The 12,967-nt window shown below is 40.0% G+C and overlaps 1 long non-coding RNA gene across 1 annotated transcript in view; it reads right to left on the reverse strand.

The window, feature by feature from the left end:
• Positions 1 to 608: 608 nt before the first annotated feature.
• LOC119699820 overlaps positions 609 to 12,967 on the reverse strand; it is a 54,263-nt gene continuing 41,904 nt past the window's right edge. The window contains exon 5 of the long non-coding RNA XR_005256558.1: positions 609 to 689. This is a non-coding gene — a long non-coding RNA (uncharacterized LOC119699820). The remainder of the gene's footprint in view (positions 690 to 12,967) is intronic.

The raw sequence follows: 12,967 nt of genomic DNA on the forward strand, positions 1-12,967 counted from the left end.
GAACAATCCAGTCTAGTGGATGGCATCCTTGTCTATGGCAGGAAGATTAGAACCAGATAACCTTTAAGGTCCCTACCACCCCAAACTATCCTATGATTCTGATGTCCTGCTACTCAGGGATGCAGACTGCTCAGTTACTGCCAAGTGCAGTGGCCAAATAATCTACTCTAGCAAAAATTGAGCTTCTCAGTTAAAAACATCTGACAAAGTCAAATTAGGAAGCACTAGTAATTTTTTTGGAAAAAATTTACCTCTAATTAGCTGAGCCCAGTAGCTAAGACAAGACAAGATAACATATCTTAAACACCTTTCACAGGAGGCCAACTCAAGTCTCCATCCCATTGCAGCCCTCAAATGCCTACGTGCACGTGTGTGTACAATCACAGCAGCTCTTCTGACTGATAACTTGTTAAATTGACATAACTTGATTGTCAGGGTCCTAAGACTAATGAAACATGTAAAGTATGCCAGAAGTAAACAGCAGCTTTCCAAGAAACACCTAATTTACATTCTAATTAATGCAATGTGGGGCAGAAGTCATAAATAAAGGATTCAATCACAGCTCACTGTATAATAGGCAGACTAGTTTTACACACCTGATATGACAGGCAAGTACTAATGTGGAGTTATGGAAGATGCCAGACCTAAACCAGCTCTTCACATCTGCAAGAGACAAAGAGGCGCAGCACCTAAAAAAACAAAGGTTTAATGCTGCAAATATCTTTTTAAAGTTTCCCTCCCAAGGAATAAACCACTTTTTTTTCTTTTCTTAGAAGATGACAAGTGTAAAGAAAATTTCATCTAGAGGAGTCCTTGAAGGTTTGACAAACAGGATTTGAACACCACACCTTCAGGCTCATTAGCATTGGTGATGAGTACTGCTCATACCCTGAATGTCCTGGTAAAGACTGGAGTCTCACTTTTCAAACAGCTTGAAGAAGTCTTCCCAAAATAGCTGCCACCACCAAGGAACTCTGTTCGTGCTTCTTGAAATGAATGATCACCAGGTTTGAATCTTGCTATTACATTTTTCATACCTGTCACACATAGCATATTGCCTGCAATAGGCATTTTTTGGATTAGGTAGAGTTTGAGGATGGATTCCTGCTGTGGTCACACCTATAGCCTCACCCTATCACAATTATGGTGCTCCAGCAGCCACTCCCTTCTAGGGACCATATTATGCAGTTAATGTCAGCTGGTGAGCTCTGAACACAATGGGGCACCAGAAAAGGAGGCTGGTGGCATTTACTCACAATAAATTAATCTACATAAAACCATTTAGAAATTCAATTTTGATGTCCTTTATTTTGTGGGATGATACATGTGGTTTACATTACTTTGAGAACACTTTGGCAAGCCCTCTGTTGTATTTATTAAATGCAATCAATTCAATTTAAGAAAAAGAAATTAAGTTACTTGCTTTCTAATCAAAAATGAACAAAATTATTTTAAATATCACGCTTTTCTTTCCTGCTGAAACTACAGTAGAAAAACTAGCCTATGTAAGTGACAGAAGGTCATTGCAAACCAAGCTGATGAAATGAAAGGGAACAGTAAACATCAGCACCATAATAAAAGTAAAGTCCCTTTTTGCTTTTAACTGTCTCTCCTCACTTGCTTCACATTTCTCCACTACTCCACCACAAGCAGCAACTCTTTCCATGGAACCCTCTATACTCATTCATTTTTGTGAAAAATACTTCCTCAGGAGCTATTTGTTTTTTTGCAACCATAGTGATAAAATATATTACTGGCAGGACTCTCAGGATTATAAATAGGTATCATTCTTTGTTTAATTTCAGTAAGCCAGGACAAAATCACTGAGGTTTTTGCACACATGACTTTCATTAGGAGCAACATGCAACTGAAAACACATTAGGCTCTTGTCTTTTATTTTTCCTTATTTCTACTTGTTTATACCTTTGTGTAATTAGACAGCTGGAAACTTTGGGGGTGTAATAGCAAAGGTCCTGGGGAAAAAACACTGACAACTGAGGAAGGGGCAAAGTCACTCACACTAGGACAGTAACTACCAATCTGTCAGAAAAGTGTTTTGAGGTTTTTGCTTGTTTCCATTTTTGTTAAATTGTTTAAGATGTGTTACTTTGGTAAATATCCCTCTAACTCCAAGTGCTACAAGTTGACCATGCTGTCAACACTGTGCTTGAAGAAAGCCTAGTCTGAAAATTTAATACCTTATTCCAGCTGAAACCTAAGAGACAGTTACTTTCTTTGCAAATGTCCATGGTCCCTCACACTGAAGCCATGAGAGACCAAAGCTGATGTTTCATATACCAGAAGCAGTGCCAGACAAGCAGTGTCAGACAAGCAGTGCCAAAAATAACCATAAAAATGAGTGCAAGCTTTTCTTTGGGTCAAATCTTTCAAGGATTTTCCTTAAAATTCATATCAATGATCCTTAGGTAGGACTTGCAGGTTTTTTCAGGGTTTGTAAGTTTTCTGTATTATGAGCAAAGACTCAATAAAAAAACCACAGAATTGATATGATAAATAGAGGAAGTGCGCAACACTTCACATATGGTACCGAACTCTGCAGCAATCCCCATCTTGCCACCACAGCCATGGACACAGGAGACACCACCAGGACTAGCAGATCTCCAAGGGTTAAGCAGCAAAGGGTGAGGGTGGGGTCATATTCCAGACTAGCAGTGGAGCTAAACCACAGCATTCACAAGAAGGGAGCTGGAAGGATTTGCTGTTTGGGAGCCATTTCATGCCACCCTCAGGCAAGTCTCTCTGAGAAGTCAGCAGGATGCTCTTCTAGTTATGGACTGCAGCAGGATTTGGCTTGTGCTCTGAAGAAAAGGGATTCATAGGGGGAGCTTCTGGTAGCAGCATGTACACAAGGGAAGTTGGGCACAGCAGCATATTTCTTTCAAAATCTCCTTGCTCCTGAAAGGCCACCCATGGGATGCAGCCATCTCTCATGTAGCTATTGTTTTCTGTGGACATGAGCCATGTATTAGCAGTCTCTCAGGCCTTGTGCACAGAAGACAAAGACTGCCCTCTGCCTTCCTGCCTTCAGAGGCCACTTGCAGCACAAACAAGGCAAGGCACCAGAATACACCAGAACAGGCTCCAGTAGCACCCAAGATAATTCCTACAGCCAGCATGGCAGCAACAGAAGGAGCCTTCCTGGAAGAGTTGGAGGGCACCTGGAGCAGATGACCCCCAATCACTGATTTAGTAAGCACATACTCCAATTTATGAGCCAGGGGCTATATAGTAGTAAATCAGGAGGAAAAAACAAAGGAACAGTTTCACACAAACATTTTACTAATTTCACCACTGTCAAGTTGAGCTTCTTTAATACAGAGAAAATGCAGAGTGGGGGCTGGAATGAGAAGGCTTGACTCCAAAGCCCTTTCTCAAAGCAATATTTTAAGGAGTGCAATTAGATTTCCTTGCAAACTTTGCCTTCATTCCTTCCTTAGGTTGTTTTCTGGGGTTTTTTTGTTTTGGTTTTTTGGGGGGTTTTTTATGTTTGTTTGTTTTTTTTGGGGGGGGAAGGGAAGGGCAAGCATTCCCTGCAGAAGCAGGATGAAATTTAACAATAGCAGAGTTATCAGAAGACTCATGTGTCAAATAAACACTACATTTATCACAAATAGAAAACACACAAGCCATAAATCAAGGGTTAGCAGAGAGAGGCTTGTCGCTTGAAGGTGTCAGTGCACATGGATTTGGATGGCTTCTGCCCTCAGGCTGCCTGAAGGAAGTTTTGACCCAGGATATTAATACAGCTTATTTGATACAGAGTGAACCAGGCTGGGGCTCCAAGGTCTGTTTACATTACAAGACTGTGGGCCTTTGGGAGATTAACACCTAGAGAAAATCCATCTGTGTTTGTTCTGGGTGAGGCTACAATTTAAATTCTTATGTTATCACAAAAACTAGACATGATAGATAATCAATGCCCCATGATAGTTAGTACTGAGGAACTGTGCTAGTTTTTTTTTTTTTTTTGCAGGGTCATTATTCAACACGTCATTCTTGCCATTTTCATTTCTATTTAAAGTCAAATTGGGCATTTATTTTCCTGAGACTTTTATGAATGCATATGTACATTTTCTTCTCTCTACATAAAGCAAAACTGCCTGGATTATGTCAGTTCTGTGCTTTTTTTGCAGGGATATAAAATATATTATATAGTTGCAAAACGTTACATCACAGAAATCATACAGACATCAGACTAAAAGTGATCTTAGGAGGGCTTCCAGTCTATCTTGTTACCTAGAAGCAGTAGCAAGTTTAATTACAGCCATGACATATGTCCATCAAACTTCTCAAAACCTTTAGAAGAATCCCTGGGTAACCTTTTCCAGTGATTAACAATCCTATCCATATAGATATTTTTTAAACAATCAAAAACCTTGTTTTGCTACCAATGATGCCAGTCTGGATTTTTCTCACATCTTAGGTTAATCTACAGTTTAGTAGCTCCACCCCTTTGACAGCACTGACAACTGAATGCAAGGCTATAGACACACTGCCCCTACAGATATCAAATTAAATACAGGGACACAATGGCAATCTGGGCAGAGAGAGCAACAAGCACAGATCAGGGTCTGTAGCACCGTTGACAGCTAAATGTGTGATACACTTTTCGCATGCCTGAGCAAGAAAAGCACTGATCTGATAAATTTGAGTTCAGTTTAGTTTTTACAGAGACCCTTCTATTAAACATGTGTGAAAATATAGTGCTTGCAGTCCTACACTCCACAGCCATGGTGACTGATAGATCTGCATCCGCTTTCTAACAGCAGTTGCCTACAAGACCTATACCCTTCCCAGACATATCTTTTCTAGACAAACACACAAATCTTTCAATCTTTCAGCACAGATTATATTTTCTAAGTCTCAAATAATTTGGGTCATTCTTCTAGATTACATACCACTTTTCTGTATCACTTTAAAAAGAAGTGAAAAAACACAGGTCCAAAAAACAGCTGCTGACTTCTTGCCTCTGGACAGAGATGTCTTACACACTAAGAGGTACTCTCTTAATACCCTATCTTTTATTCTTGTTCCACTTTCCAGGCACTAAAGCTCTATCTTCTCTCCTGATGCCAAGTCCCTGTGCGGTTGCAGACTCTCTGACATATACTATTTTGCAGTTCTATAATCTGAGTGCCTTCATACTCATATATTTTTCCCAGTGTATCGTGTCCATTGCTCTTCTAATCCTGTGTGCTGAAGCACTTCTGTATCCTCAATCTAAATTTTACATGTTCACTTTCTATCTCATCATTCAAGCTACTAATAAAAATATTGATGGGAACCAGGCCCAAAATTATGCCACTTTAAGAGCAAAAGTGAATTCTCCTTTTATCAGGGTGTCATTACTAACTACCTTCTCAGCATGGGGTTTTTAAAGAATGAGGCCATCTCCTGTTATACAGGCAAAATTTCTGGATTTTTCTCCAGTTTACACAAGAGAATATAATCTCTCATAGTGTCAAAAATCCTGGCTTAAGTCAAGATGTATCACATTTACCACTTTTGCCTTATCCACTAAGCCAGTTTCCCAGGGAAGGAAGGAAATTAGATTGGTTTAACAGGATTTGTTCTTGACAAATACATGTTGACTCTATTTTATAACCTTTTATCTGCATGGTGCTTACACATGGACTGCTTAATAATTTGTTCTAGTATCTAATACATTTTAAGATATCAAGGTTACACTGATCAGTGCATAACTCTCAAGACTGTAGTTATAACACTTTATGAAAATCCTTTTGTCAGGATTTTCTTCTCCTGAGAAGCTAAAAAGGCCTCAGGAACAAATGTAAATAAATTACTATCTACTGCTGTAAAATGTAACAGGTGCTTCCTTAATTAATTTATGTTGAATGTTTCTACTTAATAACTAATCAAGGAAGCCACTGAGTCAAACTCTCTTAGAATCACAGAATTTTGTTATACATTCTTTTCTATTCTTGTTTCGCTTTCTGATACATCTTTCTCTCTGTTTTTTTAGTATAGTTTTAGTGTCGTTTTTTAATATAAGATATATCAAAATATATAAACCAGCCTTCTGAAACATGGAGTCAAAATTTTTATCTCTCCACAAATCCTAACTACCCTGCGGACCACACAAGACCCTCTCCCTACTCCCTTTTTTATAGATAGATAGTACAGTCTGTTAAGAATTCATTGCAGAAAAACATGTAGGTCTCCAGGAGAAGCAAAACTTTGTGTGCATGGTGAGAGTGCCACGTGCAAATTTAGGCAAGAAACACTGAACAGTTTTCTAGAACCCTTTGGCAAAAATGTAAGTTGAATTTATCTTCATATCATTTTGGGATGAGACAAAAATAAACTAAGTGTAGGGTACTGCATGACCAGCAATGAATATTGTATAAACAGAATCATTCATTGTCACAGAAATATGATCCCTATTATGTAACCTATTCCAGCTTCCTGCCAATGGGTGATTATTTCCTACTAAGTATTTTCCACTGCTTTGTTCAACAGAGATTTAAGCAAATCAGTAAATAGCTTCCCCATACTTTCCTTGGGAAACTGTTGCACAGCTATATAATGGTCAGTTTGGTCTCACTGAAAACAATAATACAATACTGAAACATATTTAATAGCAGCTAATTGTAACAATAAATATGTAGTAGTAATACTACCCCTCCTGGCTTTGTCCCATAGAGACAACTGTTTCCATTCACAGATATTATACCTACTTATTCTTCTCTTTCCCTTCTGATTTCCAAATACTTACACTGTTTGTGTTTTCCACTGTACACAATTACAATGCACTTCAGCATCTGCAGAGGTGCTTGGAGCATCCAGGCACACCTGACCTTCTATTTTTTGGGCACAGTTATACCACACTCTTGTTGGTCTCTGCTATGGCTCTTGGTGCACAGCAAAGCTTTTGTTGAGGAGATGATCTTGCAAGCAGGAAGAACAAGACAGAACACTACATTAAACTTGGTTACAATGCCATATATAATGCCTCATATACAATGCCTCATCACAATGCTGATACTTATTTCTTTATACCAACACTTGCATTTATTGAAATGAAGTGGAATTAGGTTTGATGTTGATTTTTGGATGCTCAGCATACTGCTCTCCCTTTTGGGTAGTGGCTAGACTGAAGAATACCTGCAGTACCACATGATTTACCCTCTGCATGAATAAATGCTGTTTCCCATTCTCTATGTGTTTAAATCAGAGGCAGTTGACCTGTTTCGGATATGATCTATTCAGACAATAAAACCCACATAGCACATAGTAAAATGTTTTAATCCATGATCCATGTATATACTTCTCTAGAAACAAAGATGGTTACAGACTGTAGCATATAAAATTTGCCCTGAGCTAGAAAGCCAAAGCCCTTTAGCACAGAGACATTTTTGAATTGTGAACTTCATAAAAACCAACTCATAAGTTCTGCAGATGTAGCTTATTGCTGTGAAAAATCTAAGATGTTAAGTGCCAGTGTTAGCTCATATAAACTGGTATTTGTAAGTGTGCTGTTTAACTTGTATTGTTTTTCTCACCTTTTCTATATAGCAAAACCAAGATACATTAAATTAAGGCTTTGGGGGTTGTGGTGTGGTGGGGGTGTTCAAGAGTTTAATGGGGGTAAGGATGTGGTTTTGTCCTCTGCCATTTCTAGAAATTGTACAAATCGAAGCATATTTTTAAAGGGGATTTTACAACCTGTTTAATAACTTTTTAAAAGGTTCTAGTATTGCATCATGGGACTAGGGATATAGTAGGCCTTTTCCTGCACAAATGAGCAAAGAACACAATGAACAAAGAACCCGAACGATGCTTAGTAACGTTAATAGCAGTTGCCATCCAAAAATTCTGTCTGATTTTTAAGCAAAGAAATCCAGAAAAGCTAGTTGGCTTGAAATGTTATTTAAAGACATGGGGTTTGGACACAGACCCACACAAGCTGTTCAGCAGCAGATTATCCACACTGTATCAGTTTTCCTCAACGTTATGGCTGCCTACTACTATAATTTTAAGTTGCTCTTATCCAACAGCAAAAAGACATAGAAAGTTTTTCAAGGTCCTGCACAGAGGGATGCCTTCGACTGATGACCACTGGCTCTTTCTTTTACCTGGCTGCAGACAGATAGCAATGAATTCTGTGCATCCATGGCAGAAGTTAGCCAGAGGTTTTTCCTTTTGGCATTTCATCCTTTGGAGAAACTTTTTTGCAAGCTAATAAAAATGCCAGGAAGACCAGCTGCTCTTAAACAGTTTGCAGGAAGGCATATATAATTAATTCATAAGTTGGAAGCACATTTGACAGAAAGAATTGTTTTGTTACCCCCAAATAATCAAGAAGCTCATATGTGAAATGTATGTGCAAATACATCTGCTCTCAGTTAAATCCATACATTTATACCACCCTAACTGAAGACACCGTAGCCATCTCTCACAGCTAGCCATGAAGATGATTTGCAGAATAATCTAAATACTGCTGTGCAAGGAAAAGCTTAATCAATAGGCCCCATAACTTAGAAGGTATGAATTTATGTTACTTTAATGGTATGTCCAAGAACATTAGGACTAATCAAAGTCTATCCAGCTGGCCACATTTACCAGAGCTTTGTGTTTCTTTGGGTGATCACAATTGTGATTTCCACCAAACCCAATGTCCAAGACTTACAGCAATGAGAACACGATTATTTAAGCATTTCCCCCTTGCTTTTGCTTTTTTTCAACCATATTCACATAAACTTGTCACCCACTTGCATACATTTGAGCAGTCTGCCTGCTTATAAGGCATCTGCACTTTTATGTTCATTTCTCTGACATCTGGAGTGCTATAAATTCAATGTTTGCCTTCAATTTTCCTTTTCTCTCTCCCCCTATCCACTAAAGAAGTACTGGCACTAGCATGTATCAATCCAGTCACATCCAGATCCAAACTCACTGGAGATTTCCAAGCTTGAATGACTCAACTGGACCAAGAAGTTAAGAGTGGTGGGAAAAAAAAAAAACACCAACAGTGCCCCTGTAAGGAAAAAGCAGCATTGTCATCCACTGCAACACAATTCAAAGGAAAATACTAACAGTGAGCAACTAAAACAGTTGAAGTTGCCTCAGGGCACTTTGGAAGAAAACACTGAGGCAGGTATGACAAGCTGCCACCCACTTCTGCTACATCCCTGCTGGGGAAGCAAGAGTTGATGCCAACACCCTGGGGAAAAACTTGCTTCAGAACAGCTCCAGGCTGACCAACTGAGCAACTCAGCCTCCCTCTGTGTTTCCCTTGGGATGACTAGACAGGTAAAGGACCACCATACCGCTGAGTGCGGGGACATTGTACCATGAGCATGGAAGCTGTGCACGTGTTTGGTGGGAATGTCTGGAGGAGCCAAGAACCCAAAAGGGATTCACGAGAACCACTTCGCAAACCTCTGAGATATTGCAACACACAATACAAACAAAAAATTAAGTTTTGTGAATCTGGCCAGACACCAAAGGCTTTGGAATTTGGCTGAACACAGAGTTCCCTGATTCTTCCCCTGACTCTCAGCTTTCCCTGCAGACTGAATCAAAAAGCATGGATAATACCAGGCTGCTCATTCTCCTGCTGCCCATACAGTGACATATTTTTCTTGCTCCGTTGGGACAGATGAAATAAGAGAAACGAAAGCAGGGTCAGCCTGGTGTCTGTTGAGGGATCATCTCTTACTAACCAAGAAATGGCAAAATCCTCCTAAAGGTTCTTTGGGGAATATTTATTTTGTCCCACGCTTTTACTGTAATTGTGTTAATCCGATAGATTTGCTAAGCAGTAAAGCGTTGTCTGGCATGTCTGAGGAATGCCTGTTGGGGAATGTGTCTGCACGAGAAGAGGACTGAAAATGTAGTTTACATAAGGGTGCCGACTCTATCTGACAAAGAATACATTATAGTATATGTTTCCTTCATGGTAAAATATGATGAGGTAATGGGGAGCAGGGTTAAAAGCTGAAGTGACTAAATTTATTTGTTAGGTTCAAGAGGTTGTTTTGATTTCTAGACCAAATCAATGACAAATTTCAGCTCTGCTTCTGTCCATGCTTCAATCGCCAGTGAGGGGGGGCTACTGTGTGTCCAGCTAGCAAACACTTCTGTGCTGGACTACTTCTATTCTCTTAAACTGGCATTTTGAGTTGAAAGTGTGGTGCCAAGCAAGACAGAAAAGGCATGTAGAGCAGGGAAAGAGTGAAGTTAAATTATGTGGAATTGACCATAATGAAAAATCTGGGGACTAAATCAAACTTGCAGCTATTTTGTCTATCACTCACTTACAGATCTTCCTTCCAACGAAGAAATCACCCCTTTGAACAGGTGATTGTCCTTGCAAGCTGCAGGGCACATCAGGGGAACATTTTAACAGTTTCATTTTCTCTCCTACTGAGTTATGCTGCCCACAACCTCTGGGATCACACATGATCTGAGAGCCCACAGCTTTTTTTTTGCTGTTGTTGGCTGCTCTCATTGCTAGAGCTCAAGTCCTGTCAGCAGAAGCTTCACAGCGGATGCACAGGGAACCTGCATAACATGTTATAAACTGACACAATTCCAGCAGTAGCCAGTGGTCTCACATAAGGCAGTTATTTTTTCCAGGCCTGTTTTCTTCTTCCAGCTGAGTTCCCAAAAGGCAGCAATGCTTTAATGGACCCACACAGTGAAAAAATGAGCAACAGCAGCATCCAAAAGTTCATTATTGCATCCAGCCCTTCTGGAGTTCTTAGATGAACTGGAGGGCGAGCTTGGCTAACATTTCCTGACTGAAGTACTGAGAGGAACTGTCCCAAAAGTTTCACATCAGAGCCACTCCACTGTCCACTATGCTACTTAACTAATGAGAAATGAGTGTATCAAAGTATGTCACATCTCTCAGACACCTGCTTCCTCCCCCTTCATTTGCCTGAGGACAGTTGGTCATCTCCAAAGATGAGAGGGCATGTCTCTGCACATAAAGGGCTTTTGTAAAGCATGAGGAGATCTTGGGCCACTAATAAAACATGACATAGCATTGCCACTCAGAACAGATGAGATATTCCAGGGCTCAGGACTGATTGTTTGGTGGTTTGGGTTTTTTTAAGCAACAATCAAGTATCATCATTTTCAGTAGACTCTAAGCTGCTGAAATTCCCAGCTCCCTCTGGAAATCTTTGCCATGAGGCTTTTAAATCCACATTGACCAATGTTACAACAAGCCATTTCCACCACCCTTCGAGCTCTGGTGTACAGCAGAGCTAGCAGCTCAGGAGAAAGGCTTGTCCATGACAGATGCAAGAGAAAACCTGGCACTAGCCCAGACGAGAACTTGCTTGATCCACACAAAGCCTTGTCAAATGCAAAGCCAGTAATGGGAATTGGAGAAGTTCACACAGGCACCTACATGCTGAAAAGCTGCCTACTCCATGCCTCTTTCCTTCTTGCCATAAGAACAAAAATGAAAAATATCCCTTAACTCCTCCGAGGCTTCATCCACGCAGTTACCTACAGGCCATGCATGTGGTCACTCTCCCGCATCATCCCTTCTGCCTCCCCCCACTTTGGCACAAAGCACCAGATGAACAGTTTCAATTGCTTGAACAATGATCTTGGAAGTAAAGTATTTCCCTCCTTGCCACAAATCTTTATAAGTAGTGAAATAAACACCACAATGTGCCTTCTTCCAACAGCTGGAAAATTATGGTCTGACTGAAATGACATCATTGTGTTTTCCTATGGAATTTCTGTGCTGTGAGATTTCAGGGAGAAACTGTGTGGTGGCTTGAGGTGGGGTGAGAGAATGCTGTGGTGAAGTGGACAAATAAAAAAGGTGAAACTGTCTTAAAGAGACTCTACTGTGAAATAAATGTTTACACAAAAACTGGAAAGGTTCCGTAAAAGCAGATCAAACAGGCTGTTCCTTGGCTCATAGTCATTCCTTGATTCCAGCCTTCAACAGCCCTAGCCATTCTAGTATACAATATGAAGTTTCTCAACATCTTATATGGTTCTTCCCCCTTGTCTCATTACATCACTGGAAAAAAAAAAAAAAAAAAAAGATGTGGAAGACATACCCCAATAAGGGAATATCTCTGTCAAAGAGACATTGTAATTCTAGCAGCTTTTCAAATGAGACAGCACCAAATCTACACCCTTAATTACATGCTTAGTTGTGCATGTCAACACAAAGTGTGTGACCACACTGGGGGTAATGCAATTCCCTTTATTGCACAGAGGTCATGTGGAAAAGGAAGACTACTTCCTAGCAAGTTAGAATCAAGCCTCAAAACCTGCCTCTGGACTAGAACAGACAGAGTGCAAAATGTTTCGTGGTAACAAAGTTTAAAACTGAATTTGACCAGTTGGTGAGAGTGGAAACAACTGCCCACTCCTGCCAAGAAATGGCAAGTTCAGTTTTTCATTGTCATCACATTTTTTCCTAAATTTCTTTTTAATTGCTTACCATGCCAGGGCCACCCAATTTGCATTCTCTGGTCCAGGAAGCCCCAGTATCATTCAAAGGTTTAGTCACCTTCACTGAAACCCCTCTGGGCACAAGTCTCAGTAGCACTTAATGCAACTCAGTAGTGCAGTTCAACACACTTCATAGAGGGACTAAAAAAAAGTCACTGAAACCTAAGAGAAATTCTGACTTGTCTTTAGTAGTCAGTGTTTCACTATAAACTACCCACTTATGCCAAATCATAGCTGTGGGAAACCATCAGCAGCACTGAGGCTGACTACAGGCAGTAATCAGGCTGAACATGAAAATCAGAAATTAAACAGAGCATGCAAATAAGAAAAAGATAAAAACACATCTTTGCTGAAATTCTCTTTCCATTTTAACACACATAGAAGGCCTTGAAACAACACCTTTTCAGCGCTTTGGATAAAAAAACGGCAAACATTTTCAATAGCGCTGGTTTCTATACACTTTCTCTTATTTTCACCCTGCCCCTCCCAAATA

The sequence above is a fragment of the Motacilla alba genome, chromosome 3, assembly GCF_015832195.1.
Source record: "Motacilla alba alba isolate MOTALB_02 chromosome 3, Motacilla_alba_V1.0_pri, whole genome shotgun sequence".
NCBI classification, from domain to species: Eukaryota; Metazoa; Chordata; class Aves; order Passeriformes; family Motacillidae; genus Motacilla; species Motacilla alba.